Below are 17424 nucleotides of genomic sequence, written 5' to 3'. Positions count from 1 at the left end.
ATTAATTAATTTAATTTAATTTATTTAATTTATTTAATTTATTTAATTTATTTAATTTATTTAATTTATTTTATTTATTTTATTTATTTTATTTATTTTATTTATTTTATTTTTTATTAGATCTAATTATTTTACTTAATCTTTTATTTTATGTATCTATTTATTTGTTTATTTATTTAAAAATAAATAAAATAAAAATAAATAAATAAATTAATTAATTAATTTAATTTATTTAATTTATGTTATTTTATTTTTTATTAGATCTTATTATTTTACTTCATCTAACATCCATCAAATAATATTTTATTGTATCTTCTTTTATTTTCATTTTACTTAATTTCATATTTTATTTTATTCTATTTTATTTTATATTATTCTAAAACCCTGTCCTAAGAGCTCCAGCCGGCCCCTGTGATTGGCTCTCTGAAGTCTCGCAGCCGTCCTCACATATCGCGATGTTTGGGCTGCTCTCGGGTAGAAGCGGATCTGGCTCTTCTCTCAGTCTCGGTTGTGGCTGAGCGGGACGCGGCGGAGCTTCAGTGGCGGAGGATCCGAGGATCCGGACCCGGAGCTGGACTCGTCCAAACTACACCCACCGAACCGACAACTCCCTGCCGGGCAACCGACCCCTCTCGACGGGTGCGACCCTCCAGGTAAGCCCGCTGCCGTCCCCCCCGGTCCGGACCCGGTGTCTGCACAGCTAGCTGGTCCTTTCCCCCCCCGACACTTCACTTTTCCATCAGCGGGGGAAGAAGCGTTCGAACCCCGCAGCCCGCTCGCGTCCCCCCGGCTGTCAGCCCCCGGTCCCCGCAGATAAGTGTCCGATTCAACCTTCTGCTCGTCGGCTGTCTTCAGCCGGAGCGGAGGGGGAGAACCACAACTTCCCATCACCTCTGTGTGTGTTGACTGTCTGGGAGAGGCACACACCTCTGTTAGCTTCCATGCTAACTGCTTAGTGTAAAGTAGCTGGCTCCCTAGCTAGCTGTGTGTGTGTCTGTCTGTGTGTGTGTGTGTGTGTGTGTGTGTGTCGCCACGTAAATAACGTCCTCTCCTCCTTATTGTCCTGAGGTTGCGAGGAAGCCATGACAAACAGACGTGTTGTTTTCTGAATGAAGCTGAACAACTCAACTTCAGCCCCCTGGTCCCTTTTGTGTGTTTGTGCTTTTAGTTAGCTGAGGTTTCCCCACTAAAGATGTGTTTAGCCTTTGCAACAGAATCACTGCAAGCGCTGTGCAAAAGTTTTAAAAGACCAAAAGTAAGCAGAATAAGTATGTGTGTTTTTTTTATTGTCTAAGTGCAGTAAAAAGGGAATAAAGTCAAATATCAATATTCAATCAGTGTTTGTTCAGTCAGTTCTTCATTATATTATATTCTGCAATGGTGGTCGATACTTGCCAGGACTCCTAAATCCGCTTCCGTGTCTCCTGCCTCTAATCCCAGAATGATTCCACGATGTGGAGATCACAGCTCTGTGGAGGCTCCACCATCTGTTGCTGGACTCCTTGTTCTCCTTGTTCCTGCAGCTGAAGATAGTGACAATCAGATGCCTCCCTTGTGCAAAATAATCTAAACATTTAAAGCTCTTAAAAAAGTGTGGTCCTCCTCATTGCAAGATAACTCCTTGTCACTTTATTATATGTCACCTTAATGTCTCTTTAATCTGCAGTAACTTCATCCTCCTTAAAAGATTTCTTTCCCCACCCTTCCCTCCTCCCACGATATCTCCACCCACAAGCGGCAGACATCTCTGCAGCTGGGTTGTTATTATAGGCTGAAGGGAAGAGGCCACTTATGTCAAATTGTGCTTCCGGGAGTAAAGTAATAACAGATGCAATGACACTAACTTTACCTTTTAGTTGTCAGTGACACGCTTGACTGCACATCTTGTCGTGCCCGTCCACACCGATTAGTTTCGGACTGATCCCAGATCTGCTTCAGTAACTACACAGCTGCTAACAGTGTGCATTGTTTGGGATCTTAACTGGCATCCGGCTATTTTAAGGGTCCTAACATATGTCCTTATCCTTCTGAATGTCCCCCACGGGATTAAGAGAGACCTGTTTTCATGGGGATGGACATTTTTGTGCTCGTAGGATCAATATACATAATCAAATTTAACCTGTACAAGAAGAAATTTCACAATTCTTAACTACCAAGTTTTAAGATTCTTATCACAATTTTCTGCATATATCTATGCAAACTCAAATGAGAAGTAAACTGAAGATTTCAGCCTTTACATATTATAATAAAATAAGATCTAACGAAATACATCTTGTATTTGATTGTGATTTTATACACATGGGACATTCTACAATTTATATAATCCACTCGCCTCTCGAGACGTCCCTGAGATGTGTCGATGAGAATGCTGCGTCCACACAGACAGACAGAGGACATCCTTAAACACGTTCTGTCTCCAGCAACGGTTGTTGCCGGCTCGGAGGAATAAAGAGCTTTGAAACACATGAATCTTCACACCTGGCAAAGTAATCCTTCAGTCATTGGTATCAATCACCAGCTCCACCAGCCCCCTCTTAGATGTTTTAAGGCCGTTTCCTGCTGTGGTGCAAAATGTACCTCATCAAAAGTTACACCTACAACAGAAAGCACAGCGGAGCCTTGATGTTGTCCTTATCCGCTTTCACGCTACAGCTCTGTTCCATGCACGTAGCAGTTTTATTATATCACTGCCAGTTTGATACCTCTTTATGTGTTTGGTATAAGACAGGCGTCACATAAAGAGTTAAAGAAGTTGAAATGGCTTTGACATTTTTGTTTTATGTGGATGTTATTTCAAAGTATTTAAATACATGTATGGCTATAATCTGACGCGGACATAGCACTGATGTTTCACAGCTTCTTGTGTCTCTGCAGTCGATTTGTACAGTTTTACTCAATCCTCACGACTGTGTGGTATCAAACATGTCACAATTCTAGTGTTAAACCAGTATCCTCTCATTCAGTCTGTCAACTAGGCAGAGTTTGGCAGAGTGCCGTTTTATATCTCTGTGCTTTGATTTATTGTTGATGTATGTCCTTCCAAAGCCATTTCAGTCTCCTCCCTGATGAGTGCCCTTAATCAGCACATTTCACCACACTGCACCAAGTGTCCTTGTGGCTGAAGTTCTCTCGTCTTATTCCAAATGAGTGGGATGTTTAAAACGTCGAGGAGCACAGGACAGCGAGATGTCAAACGCTCACTGAGTGTTATGTTGAACTCATCTCAGTTCTGCCGAGTGAGAGCTGAGCTGAAACCAGTAATGCGACTCGTAGCATGTCCAGGCCTTTGCTGTGTACTCCAGTAGTAATTATGACCCTTAAAGACCATTGCTGGTTGTCTTTGATCTGCCCACTCTCTGAATTATGCAGTAGCCTATAAAAATATAATTCCTTGCCTTTTGCCAAGTCTAAGCATGTCTGTTTGAACAAGAATCCACAGGAGAAAGATCTACTCTACGCCCTGATTACACATTTCATAAAACACTGGTCACTGTGTGGCACTAATATTAAAACCTATATAATCTTGGCAACCATTGCAGCAGCAGCAGAGTCTCTTTGTCCAGCTGTCCTTGAGAGTCCACACTGTCATTGTCTGCACAAACCTCGTCCTATGATAAGAATGTTTTCGTTTAGTCACTCACGGTGCTCTTAAACACTCCCAAGCCTACTTCCCCTTCCTCTCTCAACATTGGTGCATCCATCGGAAATGAAATCCCGTTAAACCAACATTATGTACGTGGTATTGAGCAGCAGCACCCCCTGCAGCCACGTAGTGATTTATTCTGTTGGGCCCTGTGTCCAAGCGATTAAGGGGGTTTCATGTAGAGAAAAAACAAAGCCAATCAGTCTCTTGACCGGAGCTCTGACTGTGTAGCCCCACTCAATGAACTGAAACCCAACTGAATGGAGGCTATTCCTTATGGTCCAGGCTTCCTGAACCAGAGGAGCTGTGACTGTTACAAATACACCAAACTCTGTGTAGAATCCTTGATATTTTAAAGGACTTTTAAATGACTTCTAAGTCTGTTAACTAATCTACAGTCATCTGTTAGTTAAGCACTTCTCACGGGAGATTGTGCCCGCTCACCAAAGTAGTACAAGAACAGGTGTTCAGGGTGATTTTAAGTCAGTGTACTAAAATAATTTTAAAGCTGCTATTTTAAGGTTAAAAAAAGATGCTGTCTTGCTTTGAATTGAACTCGCCTCATATAGCCTCACTGGTCCTATAAAGCAAACCGTGAAAGTGTTGAGGAAAGGAAGTAAAAGCAGCTTCAGCTAAAATCAAAGAAGGCTGTGGTTTTGTAATTGTTGGTTCTCATCAGCATTGCACCAAATTCAAAGACTAGATAAGAGATACTGTGTTAGTTGAGTGGAACTTGCTGACGCTGAGCTGTTATACTATCTTCCTTCAGCTCCCCTAAATGATGTTGATGTCTGATAATCACTTTGCGTCGGGCCCAGTGCTGCAGTAGCTTGAGTCTGCTCATGCTGGGATTTTTGTCTGTAGCACAGACAAAGCCTGAATGCCCCATGGAGCTTAATAATAGGCTAATAGAAAGAGGTCTGTGTGCATAACACTTCCAAAAACCCTAACACCTTAACTCAAAATTTTCCACCGTCATTCACGAGGATTGTTGCTGTGCCTGATGACTGGCTAACCTCTCTGTGTGTGAGTGGGCAGGTGGAGGATTGCTTGACTCCTTTGTGAAGTTTGTGGCAATGCAGCGTATGATAGGTGACAGTCGGATGACATTTAGATTGTATTATGTGGGTTTCAGACAAAACCATAAGTCCGTCCTTTGAGATGCTATCTGTGTCTGATTAGACGATCAGAATCCTAATTTCTTGCTGTGACTTGGCAGACTACACAATTGACCAACCAATCATGGCATGCCGTCTTTCCAGACCAGACCATTGATTTTCTGGAAGGAGTTGCATGGGCCTGACCTCGCTGCTCCTCCTGAAACCACCGACATCATTTTGTGTTCGCTTCTGCATAGTTATGAGTATGCTGCTTGTTCCTTTTGGTCAATGCCATAAAACTTGGAGTGCGAAGGGAAAAAGTTTGTGTTTGTTTTTGTCTGGATGTAATGAGGTGTCAAGATGCTGCTCCACTATGAGACAGCTCATGTATTAGATGAACAAAAAGGGCTCCAACCATCCATGTTATAGGACTCACTCCCTCTGCCATTACAAATATTACATTTGGTCAATTGCCCTAGAAGAAAATTACGAATTTGGGCCCATTTTCTTTTCAATTTTGTCAGTAGGTATTACACAGCCATTATAACTGTCAAAGTGTTTAACTTCTTGGCAATCAGCACACTTTCATTTCTCTACAGTCATTTCTACTTGCATTTCTGAGTACTCAAAAGTTCACAACCCAACAAGCCCTTCACAATGGCTTCTTTTGTTAGCACTTAGTCAACAGGTTTCTAGTTATTCTAGCCTACATTCTTTGTTAACTTTTGGCAGTGGGTCAAGGTGGTCTGATGAGTCCAGGCTCTCTGTGGGACCCAGTTGTTCTAAACCTTGGCCCTGTGACCCTCTCAGTACAATCGACCATGGCCTGCTTCAAAGGCAACTCATGCACAGCTTATGTCTGCATACTTTGGAGCCGTAACCCTCCCCCAGGCATCCTCCTCTACACCCCTCCTCATTTCCAAGCACGCACCGCCCCATACAACAAAAGAAAGTGGCCACAGATGCCCTAAGGCACACAGAGAACAGAGAAGCTTCAATCTTCTCATTCCTCATACTTTTGGCTTTCATTGAACGAGTCTTTCAGAAAAATGTGTCCAACAACGATTTTGGGTTGTGTGTGAAGCCAGAGTTGGTGGCTCCAAGAAAAGGCTTTCCAAGGACTCATAAAAAAAAACCTCCACAGGGAGCGAGATGCTCTGGTTGACTGTCTCATGATCATGTGTGGACTGCTTGTGCTTTTGCCTTCTGTTCTATCTGTCACAGCATCAGTACCTGAACCCAATAACCTCACTGCCCTGCCCAACTTAAGCCAATAATATAGTGCTGCTCGTCTCAGCCAGAATTGTCTCTTGCCGTATAGTCTGAGTTCTAAGTGTCTATTGCAGTGGCAGTGAATGGAGATACTACAGTGTTGTCTCACAGCTTTTGTTCTGTGCAACCAATGCTAATCACCCTCGCAGTGTTGTACTAAAAGGTTGAATGCCTCTCACTCCGTTTGTACACACTTCAGACTCCTCGTGCCGTTCTCTTTTCCCAACGTTTCTTAACCGTGATGGTTAAAGAACTTGGCACCAGCTAAACAAACTGAATATTGTTCTACCCTTTCATTGGTTGTTGGTGCTTGTGCCAATGAAGTGTGTGTTTTCTGACATTTCATTGTTTTTTCCTAGATTGTATTCGTTATGTCTCCAAATTAAAATACCTATTTTCATACCAGTCTTATATTTTTTTTAATTACAGCCATTGTGAATTTGGATGGGAAATAAATACAGAGAGTAGGCTGCTGGGTTAGCTAGTTAAAGAAATTGCATAGTGTAAGCATTTAATTTGCATAATATTCACTAGTCATAATTAAAATGGACAAAAATATCACCAGGAACAACAGACATAATAAAGTAAGGAGTCATTTCTATTTCTAAGGTGCTGATGTCAGAACACAGCAGGAGTTCCTGAGCAGGATTCACCATGTTGAAGTGTTGGTGATTTTTTCAAGTTTTAACACATGACAAAATCTTATAAGATATACATTCAAATCTTATTTGTGAAGATATACTGATTTCCTTAAATAGTGGTAAACAGACTATGTATTTGCCTGTATTGAGTCAGACAAACTAAGCAAGTATTTCCACAAAAAGCTTTGGACAATTTGGAAGTTATGATATAATTGTTAGTTACAAACATCTGTTATAACAATTCAGACAGATCCATCTGTCACACAACAATTAAAAATAGAAACGGGTGGAATGGACCCCTGCTTCGAATGGAGCTACAAAATCACTCAAGTGAACGTGGAGGTTTGAGCAGTCAGCCATGATCTCAGTGTAGCTCAGTTGGGGGTTGTCATTTATGGCATGAAGCAAGACATACAAAGTGAGTGTTGCACTGCACTGTGATTTATTTATTTAGTCATTTCTCAAGGAAGCAGGTAGTCAGAAGACTAACATAAGACAACAATGATTTTGTATGAATTAGTCATTTTCCATCCAGCTTGATAACTAATGGGCTCAGTGTGAGACGCTTGTGTAGTGAAATGTCTCTGGACGGCCATTTTACATTCACTCTCATGAGAGCCATCCACTCTTACTCCCCAGTGTGGATTAAGGATGTCTGTGTTAATTGTTTTAATAGCCTTCTTTACAACCTGCCTCTCCAATATTGCAAAACTGATGCAATGACTCTGATGCTCTCTCGTCCTCCCTGAACAACATTAGCCTTCCTCAACCCTCCTTTGCTTTGCCACTGTGACATTCACACTTGATTAGGCTTGCAAATTAAGTTTTCCTTCTTTTGAGGCAGGAGACTCGACCTTGGCCCCAGGGACCTGTTAAGTCTTGATTGGATTGGCCGGACATATTAAGCTCGGACGATGTCCCAGCATTGTTTTGCAGCAGCCGGTGCACCTGCTTCATCAGCGCTGGATTTCTCCATGGCTCCTTTGTAGTTTCATGTCTGGACACATTTGCTAGTTGATTTACAATATATCTATCCGATATATCAGCAACCTCAGTTATTATACAGTGCATTCAGACATCTTCACCATATGGTAAATCCATTTAAATTAATTATTCCCATCAATCTGCTGTTTATACCCTATGATGGAAGAAAGAAAACATAATTGCAATTTTTTATTTGGCAGATTCGCATTATCACATAATATAACTCTGCGCAATGGTTTTGGTCAAATAATAATCAAGGCAATAAATTAAGCTAAGTATCTTAATTCATGAAGTTGTACCATTGCTAATATATATGCTAATATATATCTATATCCTAATAATCATTTGGGGCCTCAGGTTTGCTCCCACAGTTCACAGACATGTCGGCAAAGTGAATTGACGAGTCTTAAAAAAACGTTGGTGTCCTTCAGAAGAATAAAATATTCAACCGGTTCTACTTTGAAGCCTCGGTGGCCGATTGGACAAATGCTTGTAATTTGTTAATTTTAAAGTCAGTTACATTCAGTTTAGCGGTTATTAAATATAATTTCTCATAAATTCTGTCACTTCTAATGTTTTGGCCAATCCTTCAAGTAGAAGTGTCATGCTTCAATTTTCAGTCAGATACCCTGCAACAGCTCCACTTATACTTGTCAAACACGGAGACTATACGAGCTGCACATGATTATTTGGTTCTGCACAAGAGTTTAATGATTCCTGTTTTTTTTATTTTACATTTTTTTGACATCTGCCTCGTCATGATGAATGGTGCTGAGGTCGATAAGCCCCTGGAATGCTGACTCCAGAAAAAGGGGGGTGAATTTGTCTGTGTTCTCCATATATCGAAGAAGTGCTGCTGAATAAATAGGCTTTGCTGTACTGTCAGAAAAACAGTGCTTATCCACTTCCCATTGCGACCACACACCCACACCCAGTGCCTGAGCAGCACATTTCCCATTCAGCTCATGTCTGACAGCAGTGATGATTTTGATGGACCGTGCACTGTCTCAATGTCATGTCTTCAAACCATTTTATCCCTCTAATGTAAAAGTGACGGTGACTGTCCAACCAAGGGACGGCCCTTATTTATGGGGGAATGCACATCATTGCCCAGTGCTATACAATAGATGGGTTTAATCTATATAGGTAAGAAAAAGGCATTAAAGCACAATTTTATGCTGTGTTTTATTGATATTTTTTAGGTTTCAGTTTAATTGACTAAATTTCCACCTCCAGTCCCTGGCTCAATCAAACACAAATTAAAACACTGCAGAACATGAACACAGACAAAACCACCAGAGCACATACAGCTAGTAGAATAATGACAAGACGAGTCATAGCAGAGACCAGACCAAGAAAGAGACATTTTTACATATTTTCAGGCTTTTACCTTTCCCTATGAAAAGCTCTTTTCTCCTTTCCCAAACATGTTCAACCTTGTTGCTGAATGGCCCACAGGCTGTTGCATTCTTTAGCTCAGTGAGAGACGAAGCATTTCACATACTGAGTATCACACAACGCATTCTGTCTTCATTATCTCTGAAGTGACTCTCAAAGTCTTGACCTTTCTCTCAAGTTGAGAAGTTTTGTCTGTGAATCCTCTTTCAAGGACAGCAGCCTATTTTATTCCAGGGGTGAATGAAGGACGTGTTATCAGGCTAAATCTAATCTGCCTGCAAAGTGATTGCTTAATTTTCTCTCTGCAAAAGGAGTGCCCTTTATTAAATCAACATGTTTGTCTAAGAGTCACACAAAGAAATACTCAGTGCACATTCAGGTCTTTAAACCCTTTCAGGAGGAGCTTGTAGTGTCTGTAATCATTCCCACAAAGAGTTCTTGGGATCTAATGATTTCATTAGGAACTTGACCATAGATTCCTCTGGAGAAACCATTCCTTCCACACAGAGATCATGGTCAGGATTTCTAATGTGCTTCCCACCTTCATCCGCCTCTTCACAATGAGTATTTTTCCATCGTCGTACTGACTTAAACGGTCCGCACCCATCTGAGGAAGGGCTAGAAACCAAAAGTGAATCTTGAGTCATCCAAGATTTCAGTACGTTTGGTTTTCTCTTTCTATAGTTGCTCTCTTTTCAATGCAGAATAAAGAAGTAGTGGTGCTGGGCATGATAGCACAGACCTGCACTGATGCGTAACTTATTAATGTTGTAAATGTGGTCTGCCTTTGGACATTACTGGATGTGAGAACTGAGTTTGCCTTACTTGAGTGTGCCTGTTATGATCAATGACCTGAAACATTTTGGTGTCCCACTTTCCTCTTTTTCTATTTCTGTCTCTCTTTCGCTCTCTCTGTCTTCTCAGTCAGAACTCTTGACATTTTAAGAGCAGGACTCACTGATTGAGGAATAATGATATATGCATAGGCAGAATTCTGAGCGCAGAAGAATACCCTCTGTCAACCTCCTCTCCCTGCAGCTCTTTGTTGCCCTGTCTTTATTTTTCAATTCCGTCATATCTGTTGGAGATTGAGCGATATATACCATCAAAGCCGTTTTGAAGCTTCCCACTCTCTTCCAAAACCCTTTTGATTTCCGACAGCATGAGCTGCTTAATATTCCTAACTAGTCTGTGGCCTTTTCAGAGAACTAACAAGGTTCTGAAGCTGCAAGTCTTGTCTTCATGTGAAAGGCATCTGCGGCACAGCCCTCTTCTTCTTCAGAGCTCACACCGAGGTGTCTGTGCTACTAAAAAGTTCAGAGCTGTTCGTCAGAAGGACAGGGGCAGACAGGACATGTTGTCATGTCATTTGTCTTTCTGTACTTGGGGTTTTGTCCTGTCAAAGACAAAATATGTTTTTTCATGCACTCTCTGTCCGATTCTTTATTTAGTTTTCTTAGAAGAGGAAAAGTCAGGAATTGGTGGTGTGTTTGTTTTTTTACTATTTGAGTATGTAGCTTTACATTGTCTACTCCATGTAAGAGCTGGAACTGTTAGTTGATTAGATCAGCAGGAAATTAATTGGCAACTATTTTGATTAATCATTTAATTATTGCCTTACGCAGAAATGTCCCACATACACTGGTTCCAGTTTCTATGTCTTTCTCTGTTTTATAATTATTGGTAACTCAAAAACAAAAATACATTGAGTCCTTTTGATCACTTCAAAACTATGACATGCATTGTCTTGGCAATCTATATATCGAATAGATTCATTATTAATTTATTAATTATGCAGTTAACATGCAGATTTAATTTAAAGTTATTTTTATTTGCAGCCCGACTCCATTTTATAGAAATCAAGATTAAACTAAATCTTACAGGATGATCATAACCTCTACTAACCAAAAGTGGTGAAGTCTCATGCAGACGGCTCTTTTTTTTAACCTCCTTAATGAGATAATGAATAATTCCTGAGCCTTACCAGCTTTATTGCTGTTTTGTGTGCTTATTCTGTGGCTTATTGCTGGAATGTGACGGTATATTTCTTTCCATTCCCAGCTTTTGCCGACAAGCATGAAAGCAGAGTTCATTACAGAGAGCACCGCAGAGGCCTGACAGGCACCAAGGGAATTTACTTAGCTTCCAAAAACTTTCAAACTCTTATTTACTTTCATCTTGGCTTCCTCTTGCAAGCTTGCCTTTGCTGCCTCCCACTCCAAGTTTCATCCTCTCATCCTGTTTTCCTCAGTGTGGAGTTGGAGTGCAAAGCAGGAGTGGCTCTCAGACACGCTTCAGTTTTCAAGTTTCTCTGCTTTGTACTGCATTTGTGCACCGACTCAATCTGTCTCCCCAGAGCCTGTTTGTTCTTGTTGCCTCAGCCTTAAACAACTGTGTCACTCCAACACTGATATTAACATGATCTAATGACTGGATGCAAAAAAAGGTAGCTTTGGGTGTTTGTTTATTTTAAGTCTAACTAATGACAGATGTGGTTTATAAAGCAGTGTTTACCATTGTAGACTGAACTCGGACGGACCACTCGGGTATAGACCTAGTTTAAGCTTTTATGTTGCTTTTATTGTTATTTGTCTGATAATGACGCCATCTGTGGTAAATTAACTCGTCTCTACGGTCGCTCTACCTCTTCCATACCTGAGTTTTGGACAATCACAAGAAGGTGCATTGACTGACGCATTCCTAATCATGAGAGGGGTCTATGACAATCTCACATGCTCTGCAAGCCGGTTAGCTACTGCCAACAGTACGATTGATGATTCTCTGGGAAACACCTCAGTGTAGAAGTATGTCTGTTTATGAACATTTGTTTCTTTATTGGAAACAAGAGAGCAAACTTTGAGAGAACAGTTGCATGCGATCTGGGTGTTAGTCGCTTCAACAGAGCTGCATTTCTTCACAGGCTCCAAAAGCAGCGACAGAGCCCTTAAACATATGCAAAGCACCACTAAATAACATCAGAATTTACCGTCTACATCCCTGAACACTTGTGACAGCCACAGCACATCTCTCGACATGTGATGCCGGCACACTGAAACCCTCTTTGTTCCCTAAATCCAGTGTGAAAATTTCCCTAATGTTCTGAGAGTTGGGAGACGTTGGCATGGGGCCAGTGGAGAGGAAGAATATGCCTAGCACTGGGGAAGAGCTCGGGCCCTCAGGTTTGCGGCTCATTAATTAAACTCTGGTGAAAGAATCGCATTGAAGGGTTCATAACGAATAATGAATAAAAATAATGAAGTAATGTTTTTTTCGTGGTGGAGTGTGTGGGATTAATTCAGTAACGAGGAAAGAAACTGTTTCGAAGTCTGTTGGTACGGCAGCGAATCTGAATCACGCCCGACCACAGCAGTGTAAAGGGGTGGGTATTGTTTTCAAGTGTCCTTTCTTTGATTTGACCAGTATTAATGAAGAAGCCTTATTTTATTTCATTGCAGTCCATATTAAAATGTTGTTGAAAATTGTTTCAGTGTTACTGCCTCTGACAGTAATGAGCTGGAGTTTCAGATTCAGGCATTTTTGGTTTAACCTTTGGTATAAAACATGCAGAATGTAAATTAGCCTGGAGAGCGACACCTCCTTTTTTCCCTTTTATCTCGTGACGGATTGAAGCTTCTAAATTTAGCTATTTTTTGACAGTGTCTCTTTGCAAACACACATTAATTTATTGGTTTTGACTCGGCAGACAAACGTGTCTTCTAAACTCTTCTCCTGTTTTCAGGCAGACAGCAATTTGAAAATAGCCAAACTATTTCTTATTCAGTAACTACATTAAGTGTTGAACTCTTCCAACAGAGCATTAGGGCAAACTAAATGGAAAAAAAATGAGATATCGACAATAATGTCATAACATTACTAAAAGTCATAATTTTGAGGCTACGTGTTATTTTCGATGGAAGAATGTCTCAGACTTGCAGGATCTTGCCGTTTGCAGGAGGCAGCAAATGTCTGGTAGGGGCTTGAGTTTATAGTTTCTTATATTTTCATGCTGTTCGTACGGGTTTCATAGTTTCTCAAGAAGCATTCAGTTCGGTATGCATGATCTAGGGAGGAGTGAAACTCTGCCATGCACACGTTCTTCCTCCTCTAATTAATTCTATAAATCAGAATTTTCTTCAACATGGTCCTAATACTCTAGTGGAATTTTGACCATAAAAATCGCCGGATCAAATTCGTGATGCTTCTGGCTTGTGTGTGTATTCGTGTACGTGTGGATAAAGGCATAGTTGTTGAAATTTGTTATAAGTCATCGAATTTAACCGGTTTGCTCTAACTCTGTAGAAGCAGAAAACTCAATTAACTGAGATCCTCACTTAGCAGATTCAGACTTCTTGGATGTCGCAGTGGGCATCAGATGGTCAGTGGTAGCTGGCACCAGGGTGGCATGACTAGTGCGATCATACAATGTTTGGCCAGCCATTGACTCCCTTGAGAAAATATATAGAATGCCCAACAGATGGGTCTCCCTCTCTCTCTTTCTTCTACCCTCACTACAAGTCCTGATAGATGGCTGCCTCAGTCAGAATGGCAGCAAATGAGGAGCAACTCAATTAATTAATGACCTAATATCTTTCACGGTCAAGCAGCTGTAAAAAAAAACTATCCTCAGCCTAACGTTCAAAATGTATTCACAGGAGAGTGCTTTAAAGTTGATGTGCGTGATTCATATTCAAGGTGTTCGTCCATTGCTTTAGAAAGGTCGACTGAATAGGACACTATGCAAAGGCTATGAAAACGGTGTCAGTGCAGAGCTAAGCTCACAGAGCGACGTGCTAAGCCGCCCTGAAGAGGAGCTAGAGAGCGACTTGGCTTTCCTTCCCCTTGATCATGCATCCTTAAGAGATTTTATTATGACTCATACTTTGCCCTGGATAAACTTGAGAAGTGGAAATTCAGCCGCTCTGACTTCTCAGTGCTTATTGGGAAGTTAATCTGTGTTAAAAGATTCTGCATGTGAATTTGAATAACCCGTGGGTGAGGGACAATATCTTTGGGCCAGAAACCTTCGAGTTCGACCATGTTTTGCATCTTGACCGAAAAACATTCTTGGCTTTTTTTAGTTTATCCACATACATATGCAAAAAAGCTGCTGATGGACGTTAGCCATCAGATGTTTCTTTATGCAATGAAAGGTTACATCCGGATGTTGACAGGGAGGAGACCCACAATGAAATGTTTCCTACCGAGTGCCTGGGTGGCAGGAGTGGTGCAGGAGTGGTTGCAGAAAGAATGAGCTCGGGTGACATTTGCTTTCATTTTCTACTTCTCACCATCTGCCTGCAGCACACCTGCCTCAAACAACATCAGTACACCTATACAGCAGCCAAGGAATATTGATTAAGACTGCTGACATTTCTACTTCCCTTTCACACAGGCTGGGTACAACATGTGCCATCTTTCCGACGAAGGCAGGCTGCACACAAATACACACACCATCCCCCCTTTGTGTCACCAGACTTCCATTATGTCCCAAATATTTACATAAAATTGAATTTCAGGTTACAGATTTTGAACATAAATAACATTTGATTCATTTTAGATTCATTTAAGATTCATATTAGATGAATTTTGCTTCTCTAGCCAAGGCTGGGCTGCAGTAAATCCGCTAACAGACAGACAGGCTGGAAAGCAGGTCTCTGCATCTCGTGCAGTTACTTATTTGAAGCAGACAAGCTGATGTATATTAATGAAAGAGTTTTGGTTCAGTTCGGCAACAGCACGTTGATATTTTGCTGTTATATCCTGCAAATGCATCATTCACTTGTAGTTGATAGAGAAGACTCTGAAGAAGAAAGACGGCAAATACGTGTATGTGTTTCAACACTACTTCTGATGTTGATTTGGGATTAATTACAGTGGCAGCTAGAATTGTACTTAGTAAATCGCACTAAGGTCCAACAGCCCCCTTTTAAATTCTATCAAACATGTTATCAGTTCCCTCAAGATCCATGAAATATTCCCTGGGATATTGGTGAAAGTGTGGAAAAATCTCACAATAATGAAGAAAGTGGCACGTACAGAGCCGACTGTTTTATTGTGTATCTTGCACAAACACACAAACAAATCATTATGCAAACGGATTGGAACGATAACACAACAGAAACAGTTAGTGGTGCTTTGATTCATGCATCATACTGATTCCTAATTTGACTGCATTATAATGTGAGATGTTAACTGTCGTTTTCATCCGTTCACCTTCAACTGCAGTGAACCATGCAGTGACTTCATTTCATTTATGCTTTCATTTCAACCAGATCTAATTTAAGTGTTTCGTCAATAAGCCCATTTCATGAGAAGATCGATACTCTCTCTTTGATGTGGCCATTTAGCACCTTCTTTAATTTAATTGCCTGTTTCAACAGGGGCGAGAAATACATTGGTGAGATTAATTGTGGAGTAAAGTATCCATGTCACTCTGCATATTTGCGCTGATAGATCGGTTGTACATTAATGACCCTGCTGTCGGAAGGCCTATGAATTCATCATGGCTGCAATCACAAATATGAATTTGTTTCCTCATTTTAATTTATAGTGCATCGGTGTCAAACGTCTGTGGGGCATTGATTTAACGTTCTAATTAGCAACAATGAATGAAATGTCTACAGTTGACTTTGTTTCGCTCCAAAATATTGTTTGTCTTGAAAAGCTGGAGTAGCGATCCGTCATAATTTGCATCTAGAAGCGTTTGGCGTGTCAAAGGATTTCATGTGAGCAGCGTCTGGTAGCGCTGAGATGAACAGAGCAGGGAGGAGTTAATTCTTCCGTGTGATTACCAGCTGATCAACAGCTGTGACTATGGATTTAAACCCTCCCTGACATCTGAGTGTTTGACTCGACTGAACCGAGCCTGTGATCAGCTCCAGGGTTTTTACCTAACTTGCCCTCAGTGCAAGCTGAGATAACCCAAACCAACCGTTCCTCCGCTCCATGTGATCCTGAATAGCTGTAAGCTCGTTTTTAAGCACCAAGAAAATGGGCCAGTGCCAGATTAGGTTCAAGCTACTTAAACACCGCCTACATTTCATACTTATCGCTGAAGAGTTGATATTTAAATACTCTTAAACGTTCAAATCAGTGCAAAATTGTTCTCACAAAAACTCCCCTTCTCCTCTCATACACAGGTGCTGAGGAAACTGCAGAAGAACCATCTGTGTCAAGACTCAAGGGGGGTGAACGTTGAGAGGATGTCCAGCCACTTGGCCGTTTCTTTGTGAATGGAGTAGAGGTCAGTACCTATAAAGTCCTCCCTGTCAAGAAGCAGGGAAAGGCAGTGGTTACCTTTTTAAGGTCCTCAAGTTCCAACAAGCGCCCGCAGAGGAGAGCTTATTCTCCAGCTGTCATTTTTAGTGCGTATAATTTGCTCATGCACGCTGCGTACGTGCAGCCTAACCTCTTATGCATGCAGATTTGTGCTAGACTTCATTACATAGACAAATTAAATCTTCTCCATATCCACAGTGAAAGAGGCCTGGTCTTATTTGTATGATAGAATAACTAAGCATAGCTGCAACGAGTCCCCCAAGCTCTGCATTCCTCCTCTTGTCAACACTGATTAATTTTTGATTGCATAAGGAAAAGACTGGGCTCTGAACTAACTCTGGCTGCATTAGCTTGTACAGCAGAACTGTGGTGATTTTCTCTCTGCACAACCCACACCCCAATACAACACTATTATGATCATCATTATGTGAGAGGCCATTACGTCCCATAGTCATTATGTGATATTGTTGATTTAATAATGTTTGATGTTGAAACCTCCATGTACAGTGGCATAACCCTGTTTTGGTTCCACAAAGACTAAAGTGAACATGCAGTTTTTTCCTTTGGTTAACATATGAAATTATCACAATGTTAAAAGTGATTGTTTTTTATCGTGGAGTGTATTACCTATTGTCTGGATTTAGTTTAGGTTTTGCCATGTTATTTGGCTGATTCTGAAGTTGTTTGTTAGATATTGAACACACAAAGAAAAAAGAAGAGGAGCGGTTCAGTGCAGAAAAAGCAAAAGTTTTTAGTCCAGGTTTTTACGGACAAATAAAACCAAAAGGCCTTAGAAAAGCAGGGACTCTGTATCGCAACTTGTTTTAAGTTTGGTTTTCCTATGATCTTGATTTTAACCCAACTATGAAGAAAAATATGAAAAGATATTTTGTAAATTTCTTCTAATTGGAGGAAACCTGAGTCTTTTCTTCTAGTGTTACATTGTTATTATAGCACTGAACAGGACTTGCCTACAAGCCTCATGTTAACTTCAGTTATATAAAAATACATTTTGTCATCAGGACATAGAAACCAGTACATGTCTGTTAGGATCACTCTACAAACAAAGCCCCACATGTGCTGTACATCTACATTAACATATAAAAAT

The 17424-nt window shown here is 40.8% G+C and overlaps 1 protein-coding gene across 1 annotated transcript in view; it reads left to right on the top strand.

Moving 5' to 3' along the window:
* Window positions 1-516: 516 nt before the first annotated feature.
* Window positions 517-17424, top strand: part of glceb (glucuronic acid epimerase b) — a 42619-nt gene continuing 25711 nt past the window's right edge. The window contains exons 1-2 of the mRNA XM_061068395.1: window positions 517-653; window positions 16178-16281. The gene's annotated coding sequence lies outside the window, so the exon portion shown is untranslated. The remainder of the gene's footprint in view (window positions 654-16177; window positions 16282-17424) is intronic.

This window comes from Limanda limanda, chromosome 3 (genome assembly GCF_963576545.1).
Source record: "Limanda limanda chromosome 3, fLimLim1.1, whole genome shotgun sequence".
In the NCBI taxonomy this organism is placed as follows: domain Eukaryota; kingdom Metazoa; phylum Chordata; class Actinopteri; order Pleuronectiformes; family Pleuronectidae; genus Limanda; species Limanda limanda.
This window is presented reverse-complemented; position numbering and strand designations above follow the sequence as displayed.